Source organism: Pseudophryne corroboree, chromosome 1 (assembly GCF_028390025.1).
Source record: "Pseudophryne corroboree isolate aPseCor3 chromosome 1, aPseCor3.hap2, whole genome shotgun sequence".
NCBI classification, from domain to species: Eukaryota; Metazoa; Chordata; class Amphibia; order Anura; family Myobatrachidae; genus Pseudophryne; species Pseudophryne corroboree.
The window spans coordinates 573,688,347-573,705,471 of NC_086444.1; the positions used below are offsets into that span (position 1 = coordinate 573,688,347).

General features: G+C 44.9%; 1 long non-coding RNA gene across 1 annotated transcript in view; it reads right to left on the reverse strand.

Moving 5' to 3' along the window:
• Positions 1 to 2,419: 2,419 nt before the first annotated feature.
• LOC134899732 (uncharacterized) overlaps positions 2,420 to 17,125 on the reverse strand; it is a 63,540-nt gene continuing 48,834 nt past the window's right edge. Inside the window, exon 3 of the long non-coding RNA XR_010173354.1 lies at positions 2,420 to 2,599. This is a non-coding gene — a long non-coding RNA (uncharacterized LOC134899732). The remainder of the gene's footprint in view (positions 2,600 to 17,125) is intronic.

The following is a 17,125-nucleotide window of genomic DNA, read 5'->3' on the forward strand; positions in this document are numbered from 1 at the left end:
TGTCAGCAGTGTTCATTCCGGGAGTGGACAACTGGGAAGCAGACTTCCTCAGCAGGCACGACCTCCACCCGGGAGAGTGGGGACTTCATCAAGAAGTCTTCACGCAGATTGCAAGGCGGTGGGAACTGCCACAGGTGGACATGATGGCATCCCGCCTCAACAAAAAGCTACAGAGATATTGCGCCAGGTCAAGAGACCCTCAGGCGATAGCTGTAGACGCACTAGTGACACCGTGGGTGTTCCAGTCGATTTATGTATTTCCTCCTCTTCCTCTCATACCAAAGGTGCGGAGAATCATAAGAAAAAGAAGAGTGAGAACAATACTCATTGTTCCGGATTGGCCAAGAAGGACTTGGTATCCGGATCTGCAAGAAATGCTCACAGAGGACCAATGGCCTCTGCCTCTAAGACAGGACTTGTTGCAACAGGGGCCCTGTCTGTTCCAAGACTTACCGCGGCTGCGTTTGACGGCATGGCGGTTGAACGCCGGATCCTAGCAGAAAAAGGCATTCTGGATGAGGTTATTCCTTCGCTGATAAAGGCTAGGAAGGACGTAACGGCTAAACATTATCACCGTATATGGCGAAAATATGTTGCTTGGTGTGAGGCCAGGAATGCCCCTACGGAGGAATTCCAGCTGGGCCGTTTCCTTCACTTCCTACAGTCGGGAGTGACTTTGGGCCTGAAATTGGGTTCCATTAAGGTCCAGATTTCAGCTCTATCCATTTTCTTTCAAAAAGAACTGGCTTCTCTTCCTGAAGTCCAGATGTTTGTAAAGGGAGTGCTGCATATTCAGCCCCCTTTTGTGCCTCCAGTGGCACCTTGGGATCTTAACGTGGTGTTGAGTTTCCTGAAGTCACACTGGTTTGAGCCACTCAAAACCGTGGAGTTAAAATTTCTCACGTGGAAGGTGGTCATGCTATTAGCCTTGGCTTCAGCTAGGCGTGTGTCAAAATTAGCGGCTTTGTCACATAAAAGCCCCTATCTGGTTTTCCATATGGACAGGGCAGAATTGCGGACCCGTCCACAATTTCTGAAAAAAGTGGTGTCATCCTTTCATATGAACCAACCTATTGTGGTGCCTGTGGCTACTCGTGACTTGGAGGATTCCGAGTTACTAGATGTGGTCAGGGCTTTGAAGGTTAATGTAGCCAGAACGGCTAGGGTCAGGAAAACAGAATCTTTGTTTATCCTGTATGCTTCCAACAAGCTTGGGGCGCCTGCTTCAAAGCAAACTATTGCTCGCTGGATCTGTAGCACGATTCAGCAGGCTCATTCTGCGGCTGGGTTGCCGCTGCCTAGATCAGTTACGGCCCATTCCACAAGGAAGGTGGGCTCTTCTTGGGCGGCTGCCGGAGGAGTCTCGGCATTACAGCTTTGCCGAGCGGCTACTTGGTCAGGTTCAAACACCTTTGCAAAGTTCTACAAGTTTGATACCCTGGCTGAGGAGGACCTTGTGTTTGCTCATTCGGTGCTGCAGAGTCATCCGCACTCTCCCGCCCGTTTGGGAGCTTTGGTATAATCCCCATGGTCCTTACGGAGTCCCCAGCATCCACTAGGACATTAGAGAAAATAAGATTTTACTTACCGGTAAATCTATTTCTCGTAGTCCGTAGTGGATGCTGGGCGCCCGTCCCAAGTGCGGACTTCTTCTGCAAGTCTTGTATATAGTTATTGCTTAAATAAGGGTTATGTTGGTTGCATAAGGGTTGATCTGATGCTCCGTTGTTGTTCATACTGTTAACTGGGTAAGTTTATCACGAGTTATACGGTGTGATTGGTGTGACTGGTATGAGTCTTGCCCTGAATTCCAAAATCCTTTCCTTGTACTGTCAGCTCTTCCGGGCACAGTTTCTCTAACTGAGGTCTGGAGGAGGGACATAGAGGGAGGAGCCAGAGCACACCAGTATCCAAATTCTTTCTTAAAGTGCCCTGTCTCCTGCGGAGCCCGTCTATTCCCCATGGTCCTTACGGAGTCCCCAGCATCCACTACGGACTACGAGAATTCGATTTACCGGTAAGTAAAATCTTATTTTTTAGTACGTATCCAGCAAGTTTCTTCATATTTATATCACTTTTTATCAGACATTGTCGGTCGCTGACACCCCTATCTCCCTCTTTACACACATTATATATATATATATATATATATATAGTATATATATATATATATATATATATATATATATATATATATATATAGTATACACACATATATGCACTATATAACAATTGTATATACTTGCGAACATTGTAGCATTTTATAGTGATTCAAACAATCTAATAAACCCAGGACTAGCAAACATTGTAGCATTTTATAGTGATTCAAACAATCTAAAAAACCCAGGACATTTTATGTTGTTTTTAAATAGAAAAGCAAAGTGAAATTTAGTGCACTAAAAAAAACCAACAGTCCATGAAGTGGAAATTCCCAGTCTATGTTTAGCATAAAAACAGTTTTGCTTCTCTTTAATAAAGAGTGCCAATATTGTCAGTTTATAATCTGATTTGGATATTTTTCCTGCAGATGCCATAGTGCTGCAACTCTTGCTGCATACAGGACATAGCCCCAGGAGATTGCCACAATACAGAAGAGGATCTAAAAAACAAAACAAAAAAACCCATAAGAATGGAAAAACAATTTACAAATGAGATATTTCAATGTAATAAATTATATTATAAGCAGTGGTCCAATTACAGAAATTCCTTCATCTGAATAACATACAATTAATTACTTTGGGTGGGATATACTAAAGGGAAATTGTCACCAAAAACTGCTATTATCTGAATTTGGCCGAATTTCCCACATGTACCAAGCTCCGGAATGCGATACATTCCAGAGCTTGGTTCTGGTGGGTAATGCCATCTTTATGTGGAGTTACCCAATAGAAGCATGTGGGCTTCCTTTCGTGTTTCCTTCTGAGAGGGATCCCTCCCAGCAACCCCATATGGACATTTTCTTTTTCTTTTAAATTAATCAATCCTGATTTGCCACTCTATCCAATACATTCTAAAAACACTTTCTGACTTTTTTGTTTTTTTTTGTTTTTAGAATTCCATTTAAGTTGGAATTCTAAAGGTATTTTAGGAGTGTCAAAGTGCTTCATAAACACTTTTTTTAAGTTTAAACTGATATATCATCAAGGTTGGCACATGGTCTAACACTGTTACTCGACTAACAGTCATGGATAAAAATTTAATTTTCAGATTTTAGTTTTCTTTAAAAAAATAAAAAAAAAATCACAGCTGATACACTGAGGCGTTACTTAAAAACCGATCATTTCCGAGCCTCAGAATTGCTACTTTGACAATATAATAATGTAATTTTGAATAACAACCCAAAGTTGGGAGGACTTAATTGACTGTGGCCAGAACGCTCGTTGAGTTCTATGTAAGCAGGTGGTGTTTGTAGGTCTTACATGATACAGTATATGCATGAACTGTGTCTTAGTATAGAGATCAAAATGAGGCAAGTTGACTTCATTAAGAATCCCACTAATACGCAAGTTGTTTCTTGTCAAATAACTTTTACACAAATTGTAGCCTTAATCCTTCCCTGGTACAATCTCCTGGATTGACCTCCTTGAGGTTAATTTTGGAGTCCAAACAAATTACATATATCGGTGTCTTCTCATGTTCCCGACAGTTAAATTTAATCTCAAAATCTGCAATCGATATGCACTTACATTTTATGCATTTACATTAAATGCAAATGTATCATTTTCCTCATCCATGAGTTGTACTTGGAACAAAACAGTTTTTCCACCATGGACTCTCTCCTCTCAGATTATCTGGTTCCTCACTGTCTTTAGATTCCCTGCTGACTTTATTAAAGAAACAGGATCAATGGCTCCTCCTGGAGTACCTTTAGCACAAATTTCCTAAAGCGAGAAGTAGTGTAAGTTGGTGAAAAGTCCTGGTTTTGGGTGCCTAAACTGTTGTTTGGGTGTGCTAACCAAGACTTGGAACAGGTTCAGCTGCTTCATGTCGACTAAACCCGGTATAATTGGACATGATGTGAAAAAAACTCAGTAACTGAATATCACACCATCAGTTTAGACGGGGCATAAGGCATGGACAATAGGAGTGGATGAGATGGATAGATGACATCAGGCTTTGTAGTAGTATAGGTGACTGAGATTCAAGGGGAAATATTCAATTGTTTGAAAAGCCCAAGAAGGTCCAACAGACAGTAGAATGGGCTTTGATGGTAGCAGGAGCTGGAAGACAAGCCTGTACATAAGAATGTGCAATCACCATTCTAATCCATCTGGCCAGGGTCTGCTTATTCGCAGGCCAGCCACGTTTGTGAAAACTAAAAAAGTACAAAGAGGATCACACTTCCTAATGGAGGCTGTCTTCTTCACATAGATACGGAGACCCCATACCACATCCAAAGACAGCTCTTTTGAGGACAAATCAGGAGAGAATCGGAACCACAATCTCTTGGTTAAGGTGGAAAGAAGACACCACCTTAGGAAGATAATCAGGGCGCGTTCTAAGAACTGCCCAGTCACGGTGAAAAATCAGAAAGGTTAGACCTACAGGATAAGGCACCCAAGTCTGAAACCCGTCTAGCAGAGGCAATAGCCAGTGAAAACAAGACCTTAAGCGTAAGCTATTTGAGGTCCACAGACTCAAGAGGTTCAAACGGAGACTCAGAACAACCGACAAATCCCAAGGAGCCCCCAGAGGAACATAGGGAGGTTGAATCCGAAGAACACCCTGAGTGAATTTGTGAACATCAGGAAGAGTCGCAAGTTTTCTCTGAAACCAAACCGACATGGCAGAAATATGAACCTTGAGGGAGGCCAGATGAAGGCCTAAGTCCAGGTCCTGTTGCAGAAAACCCAAAAGATTGGCAGTACTGAACTTGAAAGCATCAAAATTCTTAGCGGCACACCAGGTGAAGTAAGAATTCCAGACCCTATGATAAATCCGGGCAGATGCCAGCTTACAGGCCTTCAACATAGTCTGAATCACCGCCTCAAAAAAAACCTTTTGGCTCTCAGGACTGAAGCTTCAAGAGCCACGCCGTCAAAGCCAGCCGGGACAAATCCTGGTAGACACAGAGCCCTGAACAAGGAGGCCTGGTCGTTTCGGAAGCAGAAGAGGACGCTCTAACGAGAGACCCTGTAGGTCTGAGAACCAATGCCGTCTGGGCCACGCTCGAGCGATCAGAAGTAGGATTCCTCCTTCTTGCTTTAACTTCCTTACTACTCTGGGCAGGAGTGACACCGGAGGGAACACGTACGGCAGCCGAAAGTTTCATGGAATTGCCAGTGCGTCCAAGAACGCTGCTTGAGGATCCCTGGTCCTTGCTCCGAAGACCGAAACCTTGTGATTGTGTCGAGGCGCCATCAGGTCTACATCTGGTAGGCCCCACTTGTCCACCAGGAGTTGAAATGCTTCTGGATGAAGGCTCCACTCTCCAGCGTGTACGTCCTGACGACTGAGGAAGTCCGCTTCCCAGTTGAGGACTCCTGGAAAGAACACTGCCAATATGGCTGGCAGATGGCGTTCCGCCCAGCGAAGAATCTTTGACACTTCGAACACTGTCATGCGGCTTCAAGTGCCGCCTTGATGATTTATGTACACCACCATGGTGGTGTTGTCTGACTGTATTTGAACAGGCCTGTTATGTACCAGAGGCAGGGCTAGCGTCAATGCATTGAAAACTGCCCATGATTTCAGAACGTTTATCGGAAGGTGAGATTCCTCCATGGTCCACCGACCATGAAGAGAGTGTTGCTCTAACACCGCTCCCCAACACCGCAGACTGGCATCCGTCGTCAGAAGGACCCAGTAGGAGATCCAGAAGGGATGGCCCCTGCTCAACTGCTGGCCCTGTAGCCACCACGTTAGCGAAAGACGGACCTCTGGAGACAAGGAGATCATGTGAGACCTGATCCAGAGAGGCAGGCTGTCCCACTTGGCCACAATCAGTTTCTGGAGAGGGCGGGAATGAAATTGAGCGTACTCTACCATGTCTAAAGCCGACACCATGAGGCCTAGTACTTGCATTGCCGAGTGTATCGACATACCCGGACGAGACAGAAAGCATCTTATTCTGTCCTGAAGGTTCAGGACCTTCTCCTGGGACAAGAACAACCGCTGGTTGTGAGTGTCCAACAGTGCCCCCAGGTGCACCATGCTCTGAGCAGGGACCAGAGATGATTTCTTCCAGTTGATGAGCCACCCGTGGACTTGCAGAAACTGGACCGTCAGATCCAGATGACGGAAAACTTCTGGTGAATTGGCCAGGATCAGCAAGTCGTCCAGATACGGCAGGATCCTGAAACCCCGACGGCGGAGTAGAGCCATCATCACCGCCATGACTTTGGTGAAGATTCGCGGAGCTGTTGTCAGTCCAAAAGGCAAAGCCCGGAATTGATAATTTAGGTTGCCAATAACAAACCGCAGATACTGCTGGTGCGACATGGCAATAGGAATATGTAGGTAAGCATCCTGTATGTCCAGGGATACCATATAGTCCACGGGCTCCAAAGTTAGAACAATCGAGCGAAGAGTCTCCATACGGAACTTGGATACTTGCACAAATTTGTTCAAAGACTTGAGGTTGAGAATGGGCCGTGAGGACCCATTCGGTTTCGGAACTAGGAACAGCGATTAATAGTACCCCCTGCCTCTCTGAGTCAGAGACACCGGCACTACCATTCCTGTGTCCAGGAGGGATCGTACCACCACCTGTAGAGCGTTTGCTCTCACCTGATCCGAAGGGATGTTTGTTGAGCAAAACTGACGAGGGGGACGCTTCTGGAAGGAGATGGCATATCCGTGAGTGATGACTTCCCGTACCCAGGCGTCCGAAGTGGTCGGTAACCATTGATAATGCTGATTATCTTACAGGAATGAAAGCTATACCTTATACACACTTAGAATACACTCTACCATGGAGCCGATGCGGCCGCTAAACTTAGTACACACGCTACGTACTTTATACACTGTTTGTGTACGGAGTCCCGTATCACTGTACGGACTTTGCGTACAAACGCTGCGCTGGGGGTACAAAGTACACACAGCGCGCACACACACCCAGAGATACACTTTAAACCTTTACAGTAATGCAATGCAATGATAAAACACTTTTAACCTTAGCAGGGCAACGAAGACACGACACCAGATTGTGATTAAACCGCTGGGTTCCGAAACCACAGCGTATTATTGCTGAAAGGGGGTTACAATACAAATAATACAATACAATATAACAGAGTAAATGGCTACATTCAATGATACATACGTGAGTAGATTCGCTTGCGCTTCCCGGCCCGGTCCTCGGTCATCTAATAGATAACTTTGTGAGTCTTGTGTCTCACCAGGCCTGCAGCAAGCTCTCTTTATACAATTCCTCCAAAACTCAATACAATGGATACTGTAATCCCTTTGTCCATTGGACACAGGGATGCACTTTTACAGTACAGGAGAGGTCATAGGTCGGTTTGAATAGGTGGGCGATGTCCATTCCAACTGCTCTTGTGGGTGTCCTCTGGCTTCCCACTGCATACATAATGTACAGTAAATACAGTTTATATCTATATTCTGTTTCTGCACATATCTATCCGCAGAAACATGCGATCTTCCTCCTACCCTTAAAATACCCTACAGAACACCACCTTATGACCTTGTTCTGTCCCCTCCTACTCTGTAAAGGTGAATCCCTTTGTTCTGAAACCATTTAAATTGCTGTTACTTTCTGATGTGGTGCAGGGGGACTATGTGTACATTGTGCACTATTTGGATTAAATATGTAATGTGTTTTGATAGCTCTCCATGCGTTCACAAACTCTACCGTAAATACCCATACCACGCGCTGATGCGCAGGACCGCGGGAGCGACCATACGCAAATTGCGAATATGTGCACGCACGACAGAACAAGTACATGCGCAGAGGCCATCTGTGTGTAGTTTGTACGTGATGTGTGTACTGCAATATTTTTCGACAGTCACCGATAACTGCCACTATCTAATCACTAAACAGAAAAATATCTATACAATATCTACAGAAGTTTGGATGGTCGGGAGAGAGTGGTAGGTAGGAAATGTATGACCTAGTGGGATAGTAAAAAGCATGTATGTATGAATCCATGTCTGAGGGGCATGTATCATCGTGCCATATATGTTCTAAGTAAGCTTCGAGGTATTGCGAAGTATACATTAAATCCTTCTCATCCCGTACTAAGGGTCTGTAAATGGGCCAACAAACACTACCGAGCTCTTGTCGGATTGTTCCAACAAATGGGGTGCACATTTAGTTGATGATACACGGAGGGGAGACATATGTGAGTGCTAGTATATGTGGATATCACCTGTAGACTATGTGTGCTATTAACTGTAGGTTGCAGAGATGAAGATAAGACACATATCTAAAATACATTCACATAAACATTTTGGGTAGGGCAGATGCCTTTTTCCGGTTGGATGTATCTGGGCAGAGGGGGAAACAAAAGAAAAACGGGTGAAAGAAACAGGCCATGAAATTCATTTACAATCCTTATCATAACACTGTCTCTATGGATGGGTCATAAATTAAATCTGCTGCTATAACAGCGCCCTTGCTCCTTAGACTCATTAACTTTGTGCCGTGCTTGCGCCGCGTCAGAATTCGAACACACCTAAATATCAAACCAATAATTATGACGACTCCCAGGATACAAAGGAGAAACTTCCCTACACTCATAACATTTTGAGCCCACTCTCCTAAACCTGAGAACCAATTTCGTGGGTTCAACCATGAGACCCAGCTGGTCAGTTCATTACTCACAGTCGCCAAGGTAAGGTTGTGTTTCCTCCTGAACTCCCACTTCAACTGCAAGATATAGTCCATCTTTTGATCGATAATCTCCGTTGGGTCGTCAGTACTGTTCGTAATATACATACAGCACTTCACCCCATATTGCGTTGCCAGAGTAACACAGTACCCACCTGTCACGGCTGTGATATAATTTAGGACCATCCTGTGCTGAATCAGTTCCTTCTTGTAAGCTTGTAACTCCCTTCCCGTATACCTGAAGGTGTCGTCATACATCTCAGTGATATTATCTATCAAGTTCGCTAGCGCATGGATATACCTATAATTTATAATTCCTCTGGCAGTACGGGTGATGTCTAATGCGAGAAGGAATTGAATCCCGGAGGATTCGTGGATCAAATCAGAGGCTGCGTGCTCTGTCCTATCTATGAGGTGCCTCTTGACGATGTGTTCATAGTGAGTATGAGTATAAGGAGCCTGAGCACTGCGGTGAACGTCTTTCATCTTATCATGGTTATGGTCATGACCTCTGGCAGTACTCTCCCAATGTAACACAATCCCTCTGAGCTCGGGGCAAGCCACTTGTACGCCTTCCTCCCACATATGAAATAGGCATCATCTGGGAGAACATAGGGGACAAAATATAACATCACCATATTACAAACTTTCCAAGTGAAGAACCCAATCCCTAGCTCTCCCATCTGCTCAGTACAAGTATCGGGCTGGATGATATGAGCACAATACCCTGGCGATACTTTTCCAACCCACATGGTCTTGCTTCCACGAGTATACCTATACCGAAAATACCTCCCACTGTTGGCTATTTGGCGTACAAGTTCAGAGTCTATGGGTATCCTATCAGCTCTGTGTGAAAAGATCATTGTCTGGTTATTCCACGTCACTTCCCAATTTCCCAGTTTTCGGTAATTGGAAATATTGAAACATAGTAAGGATCTATCTACATGATACTGGTGGAGCTTCAAACTAGGGGGCTTAGAAATATTAAATTACTTGTCCACCGGTCTCCCACCCCGTAATTCGAGTACCTCATCTATTGCTAAAGGGTATGGTACTAATCCTGACTTGCTCTGACCTTGAGGTACCTGTGAGCACACCCAACATTCTGTCTGGTTTAAGACCTTACCCACTAGTGAGTGGTAATCACTCAACTGATGACGGTCCATGTCAATATTAAGGTTGGACTGACATCTCTGGATGCACCCATCCTCAACTATATTCTCACAATTCCTACAAATGCAATATTCATCAGACAATAACCCCTCACAGTGCCTCCGAGCTCCTTGACTACCAGAGCGCTTACTGATGCCAGCCTTTACCAAAATGATGTGCTGATCCTGAGATCCTACAAATTCATACTTGCCATCAGAACCCATTCCAGATCCCTGCTCGACCTCTCTGGGACCCTCACCAAAACAAACTGACCTTATCAAAACCAGAATTACTAACAGAACCCGAAACGCAGTCTCTTGTGATCGATCCATTTCGTTAAGGGAAAGGAGGAAAATAAGAAAGAGAAAAGAAAGGAAAAATGTAGGGGGAGGTGAAAAAAAGAAAGTGGTAAGACAACCGTTCTAGCTCTTGTTACTCTCTGTGCTCAGATGCCCTTCAACAGTCCTGCCTCTCAAGTTTCCCGGAACAGACACTCCAGTGATACGAGATTCTCTACACTCTGCTCTTTGTCACGAGTTCTCTCCGGGTCAGCGACCTTCTTGCAGTGGGACGAGTGGATCCACGCCTCTCTTTCGGCGACTTTCAATGCTGTTGTGCTGGTTAACAAGACTTGATATGGTCCTTCCCACCTATCTATGAGGCAACCTGAGCGTAAGAAATTTGGAATCATCACATAATCCCCAGGTTCAATGTCATGACAAATACTGTTCGGTAGGTCAGGAATCACCAGCTTTAAATTTCTCTGTTGATTTCTCAGCTGCTGGCTCATCCCAACCAAATATTTCACAGTCACTTCATTATTACATTTCAAATCATCCTGGGGGTCTATCATTACATGAGGTTGTCGACCAAAAAGAATTTCAAAGGGTGATAGGTTAAGGGGAGACCTGGGAGTGGTTCTGATGCTGTACAACACTAGTGGCAAAGCTTCTGGCCATGACAATCCAGTTTCAACCATTAATTTGCTGAGCTTGTTCTTAATAGTGCTATTCACTCTCTCCACCTTTGCACTCGCCTGTGGACGGTACGGAGTATGCAGCTTGCTATTAATTCCCATCAGTTTGCACATGACCTGAAAGACTTCACCTGTAAAATGGGTACCCCTATCACTTTCAATTATTCTAGGGATACCATAGCTACACACAAATTCCTGCACAATTTTCTTTGCAGTGAACGTAGCAGTATTTGTGGCAGCAGGGAACGCTTCTACCCAATTTGAAAATACGTCAATACAAACTAACACATATTTTAAATTCCTACAGGGTGGTAACTGTATGAAATCGATTTGTATTACCTGAAAAGGTCCGTCTGTCAGAGGGATATGGGATGCTTCTGTTGGTATTGACTTTCCAATATTCTTCAAGCAAGTAAAACATGTCATTGCTCTCTTACCTGCATGAGAAGAGAATCCTGGCGCACACCAGTAGGCTCTCACCAGCTTACACATACCCTCTTTACCCAGATGAGTCAGACCATGTGCCGCCTCAGCTAAGCTTGGAAGATATGCTCTGGGGGCTACTGGCTTACCTTGTCCACCTGTCTACAGTCCTGAGGATTCCTAGCCATATCCCTTTGACCTCCAGGCTGCCTTTTCCTGTAAAGAACACAAATCTTGCATTTCAATTAATTGTTGTGTTTTGATCGTGTTAAATGTCATCAGTGATGTGATGTTCGTTTGTGCTGGCTGCTGATTTAGCAGCTTCGTCTGCCCGGCTGTTACCAAGTGAAATTGGGTCTTGGTTGTAAGTATGTGCTTTGCACTTGATAACAGCCACTCTGTCTGGTTCCTGTATCGCTGTTAGAAGTCTTTTTATGTGGGACGCATGCGCTACAGGTGTGCCAGCTGCCGTCATGAAATTTCTGAGGCGCCATAGGGCCCCAAAATCATGCACCACTCCAAAGGCATACCTAGAATCTGTGTATATATTAGCCGACTTACCCTTGGCCAATTCACACGCTCTGGTTAGGGCGACCAACTCAGCAACTTGTGCTGAGTGCGGTGGGCCCAGGGGTTCAGCTTCTATGATACCTCTGTCGTCTACAACTGCATATCCAGTACACAAGTCTCCCGATTCTGTCTGTCTGTGGCAACTACCGTCAGTGTAGAAGGTAAAGTCTACTCCTTCCAGTGGGTTGTCACTGATGTCAGGTCTCGCTGTGAAAGTCTGATTCAGGTATTCCATACAATCATGCGTATCAGTATCTGCACTAAATCCTCCTTCACCATTATTCTCATCCTCCACCCTTTGTGCCTGTCCAGGCACACCTGGCACGTAAGTTGCAGGATTTAGTGCGCTGCATCTCTTAATGGTGATGTTTACAGGGGCCATCAGTGATAATTCCCACCTTGTAAACCGCGCGGATGAGACATGTCTGGTTTAGGCGGAGTTCAGTAAGGCTGATATAGCATGAGGTGTATGGATGGTCAGGTTGTGTCCTAACACTACGTCTTCGCTTTTACTTACTAGCAAAGCTATCACTGCAACACTTCGCAAGCATGTGGGGAGAGACCGCGCTACAGTGTCCAACTGTGCACTGTAGTAAGCTACCGGCCTGCTGGCATCACCATGTCTCTGGGTTAGGACACCTGCCGCACACCCAGCACTTTCCGTACCGTACAATTCAAAGGGTTTCCCATAATCTGGCACACCTAATGCAGGTGCCTGTGATAGGCACTGTTTGAGTCTCTCAAATGCCAGTTCGGACTCATCTGTGTGCGAGATCCGATCTGGTTTGTTAGAAGAGACCATCTCTTGCAAAGGTAAAGCCAGTATGGAGAACCCTGGGATCCAGTTTCGGCAGTACCCACACATTCCAAGGAAAGTGCGGATCTGTTGCTGGGTTTGTGGCAGAGTCATGTTGCGAATCACCTGTATTCTATCAGCGGTGAGGTGTCTAAGTCCTTGCGTCAAGCAATGTCCCAAATATTTTACCCTGGTCTGGCACAACTGCAACTTATCCTTTGAAACCTTGTGTCCCGTTTGGGAAAGATGAAACAGAAGCTGTTTCGTGTCTTTCAAGGACGATTCGAGTGAATCAGAACACAACAATAAGTCATCGACATACTGTATTAATACTGATCCACTCTCAGGTTGAAAGGATTGTAAACAGTCATGCAAGGCCTGGGAGAAAATACTTGGGCTGTCAATGAAGCCTTGGGGGAGACGAGTCCAGGTGTACTGTACTCCTCTGTATGTAAATGCAAAGAGGTATTGGCTGTCGGTGCAGAGGGACAGAAAAGAAAGCAGAACAGAGGTCAATAACAGTGAAAAATTTCGCAGTAGGGGGAATTTGCATGAGGATGACAGCTGGATTGGGCACTACGGGGAATTGGCTCTCAACTATCTTGTTTATCCCCCTTAGATCCTGCACTAGCCTGTAACCCCTCCCCCCACTCTTTTTCACAGGGAAGATGGGACTATTGGCAGTGCTGAACGTCCTGACTAGGATGCCCTGTTGTAGCAACCGCTCTATGACGGGGTACACTCCTAATTCTACCTCTGGCTTCAGAGGATACTGTGGGATTTTTGGAGCTATCCTACCATCTTTTACTTGCACTACTACTGGAGATACATTCGCCATCAATCCAGTGTCTTGTCCATCTTTGGTCCAAAGGGAAACCGGTATTTGTGAGATCATTTCCTCTACCTTTGATAGACACTTGTCTATAACAGCAGAGTGCAACATCAGCCTTTGAGGGGTGTCTAATATATCTTGCACTTCTTGAACGTGATTCTCGGGTATATCCAAGAAGACACCCTCAGGAGTACAATATATGACACACCGCATTTTACACAATAAATCTCTGCCGAGCAGATTAGTCGGAGCCGATGCAGCCAGCAGAAAAGAGTGTTTGGTCTGCAGGGGCCCTATCGTAATCTCTGCCGGTCTACTCAAAGGGTAGTGTTGCACCGTTCCTGTTACTCCCATTGCCGAAATTGTTTTACCCGTGGTTTTTATACCTACAGTCGAATTTAGCACTGACCTGGCCGCCCCTGTATCTACAAGAAAAGGTAATGGTACACCAGCTACATCAACCGTGACCTCAGGTTCACTACCAAGGCTAGCAATCAACTTCACTGGCTGCAGACTACAGGTGTGGCCCAACCCCTATTGTCTGGTGAGACCCTCCCGCAGCGCATTGGCAGCTACGATATGTGGGGGAGGTAGCTGAGAATTTCCGGAGGTCTGCCCATCTCTCCTTGGTGGGTACCTCCTTGTTTCCCCTGCATGTGGCTCGTAACTTCTCCTATGTGGTCCCTGATCCCAATTATGTGAGTAGTAGTGTGGTTCGTATTCTCTGTCTAGGGGTCTATCTTGGCTATGCGCTCTACTACTCTTACAGTCTTTGGCAAAATGCCCTTCCTTCCTACAAATGTAACATGTTCTAGGTCTGTCCCAAACAACAGGGGTCCGGGTTTTCGGCTGATGGGGTTTTGCCGTAAGGGCCTGTATACTTACCGTCATCAGTTTTCACCCCTGTGACTCCCTGTGTTTAATGATGTTCCTATCATGCTCGATAGCGGACTCTCTCAATACAGCCACCGAGATACCTCTCCAGTTTGGTAGAGAGGTCTGTACCCTTGTTCTCAGTGCCTCCTTCAACCCATCCATTAATACTGAAACAGCTACCTCCCTATGATGTACATTGTCTCTAATGTCCTCGATCCCAGTGTATCTAGCCATTTCCTGCCGTGCTCGATGGAAATATTCAGATGCCGTTTCACCTTCCTTTTGTCTTATGGAAAAGATTTTATTCCATTTGACAACAGTAGGGAAATATATTCCTAATTGCAGATTGATTTGTCGTACATTCTCCTGAGTGTACTCATCAGTGAGAGGTACTTCTGCGTCTAAGTTGCAATCAGTTATAAATTTTGCGGGGTCAATATTGGAGGGTAAACATAACCGTAGCACTGTTCGCCAATCTTTGTTTGTGGGTTCGGTGGCGTTACCTAACTATTTAATGAACCTCTGGCATGCGACTAGATCTTTTCTGGGATCGGGAAATTCTGACATAATTGACCTTAATTCTGTCCGGGACCAGGGACAATGCATGGCAATGTTCCTGACGGGAGTTACTCCCTGAGCGTCAGTCTTCCCATTGGGGACTGCGATCACCCTGACAGGATTTAATTCAATTACATCATTTTGATTTGACTCTACAATGTGAGGTGCTATTGTCTCTGCATAATGTATGGTACCGTACTTACCTGTGGACACGACCTCACTTATCCCTCCGCTAGGGGGCCTGATTACTGCTCTTGTTGGTTGGGCCGTGCCCACCTGAGTGTCTTGTATGGTGGCTGCTAGAGAGAGTGCCGATATCGTGCTGGGCTCATCTTCTTGTTCGCAGTCCTGGGGAAAATTTAAAACAGGGTACAACTGGCAAGGGTTAGCGTTAGTACATTTTGCAATTACACTCCTATTCTGTACCAATGTATCATTGCCTGTAGCCATTTTCTCCCCAACAATATATGGTGGTGGTGGTGGTGGTGTCGCCATTGTTTTCCCGCTAGGTTTGGAACCTGCTGCGCGAGCTAATTCCCTTTGCATATCCCCCTCCTGTTGCCACAAATGTAAACAATCTGTATGTTTAATCCTTCGTTTCTTGGATTTTATCAGACAAATCCTTAACCTTAAGTTCTGTAATACCTCTGGTTCAAAGCTGCCCACCCTAGGGAATGGTACCCTATCATTGTTATTCATACATATCCACTCATTGCATAAAACTTCTGTGTGTGAACCATATTTTTCACACATGATAAACCTTGCTGAGCCTTTTGGCCACAATTCTGCCTGAACCCTGTCTAAACGTCTCTTACTTGAGCAACTGGCTCCCATATTTGTGGGTCTCTTCTAATATCTTTAAAAAAATTCCCACAAACACCAAAATACTCAATATAAGTAGACGGTGGAAGTATACCTGAGCGCCTTCCACTCGCTCTCGCCCACGCTGGCCAGTACAACGATACACTGTTGGTAGCGGATCGCAATGTACCCAACTTAGGGCTCCTATCAGACCTTACACCGTAATTTATTTCGGTGGAAGTTCTGTTTGGAATATTTTCCTGAGAGAGGCAGTGAAAATTTCCTTTTCGGTATCTTTCAACTGGAATTGTTTGTAGGGTGAAAAACAGAGAAATTAGATAACTATCTTTCACCCTTTCCAGTGAAGCCCACCAGGGAGATTTCCCAAAGTTATTAAAAAAAAAAACCCCTTTGTCTATACAATCACGTCTGCGTATGCTCTTCCACAGCGCATATGACACAATAATATCACGTTGCGCTGTGCAGAACAAACGGACATGTGATGCAATAGCACAGCCTATAGATACTAGTTATCTATATGCTCTACGAATGCTGTAGACCACCTAGCCTAGACCACTTCAGACCACTAAGAGTTGTATGGGATACCACTCAGTCCACTAAGACCACCTAGTTAATAATGCAGGGTTGCGAACCCTACGCCACCGGGCCTCTACTAACCCAGTGTGTCCACCTAGACCACCTAGCTTAGACCACCTAGACCACTTCAGTTCTTAAGTTCAGTATCCACTCACTCCTGCATTCGCTCACTCAAATACACTTTATTTTTCTGTACAGAAAATTAGGATTCATTCAAGTTGGCAGCTTTACCCCCAAAGGCAATTTAAAAAAAATATATATATTTATACAAAATTTTGTTTTTATACTAAATTTCTTTAGAAACCGGGTGGCTTGGTGCTATTGTAGCGTGGCTACTGTCCCACCTTTAAACTAAACGAACTATTGTGTAATTTGTACTTAGCGACCGTACTTCTTACGCAATTTGCGTAAACACGCGATCGTGCGTGTCTCTTACGCTGCGTACGCAGTCCTGTACTTTGTCCGAGACACGTGTACAAAACCGTACGTCCGCAATAGCACAAATCACACAATTCTATAAATGTGAGCAATATTAACTATAATCGCTCACTTAACACAACACACAGTTTCTTTCTGTATAAACCTTTACAACTAGGCCAGGCTGCGTGTGTGTCTTACACTTACTTCCTTAACATTTATTTTAGTTTTAACTATACAGCAACAAAAATATCTCCGGTTTCACATAGGTTTAAATGAATCTAGCAATCTGAATGTTATGGCAACAATGTGAGAGAGTATGCAAAGAGTATGGGTGCT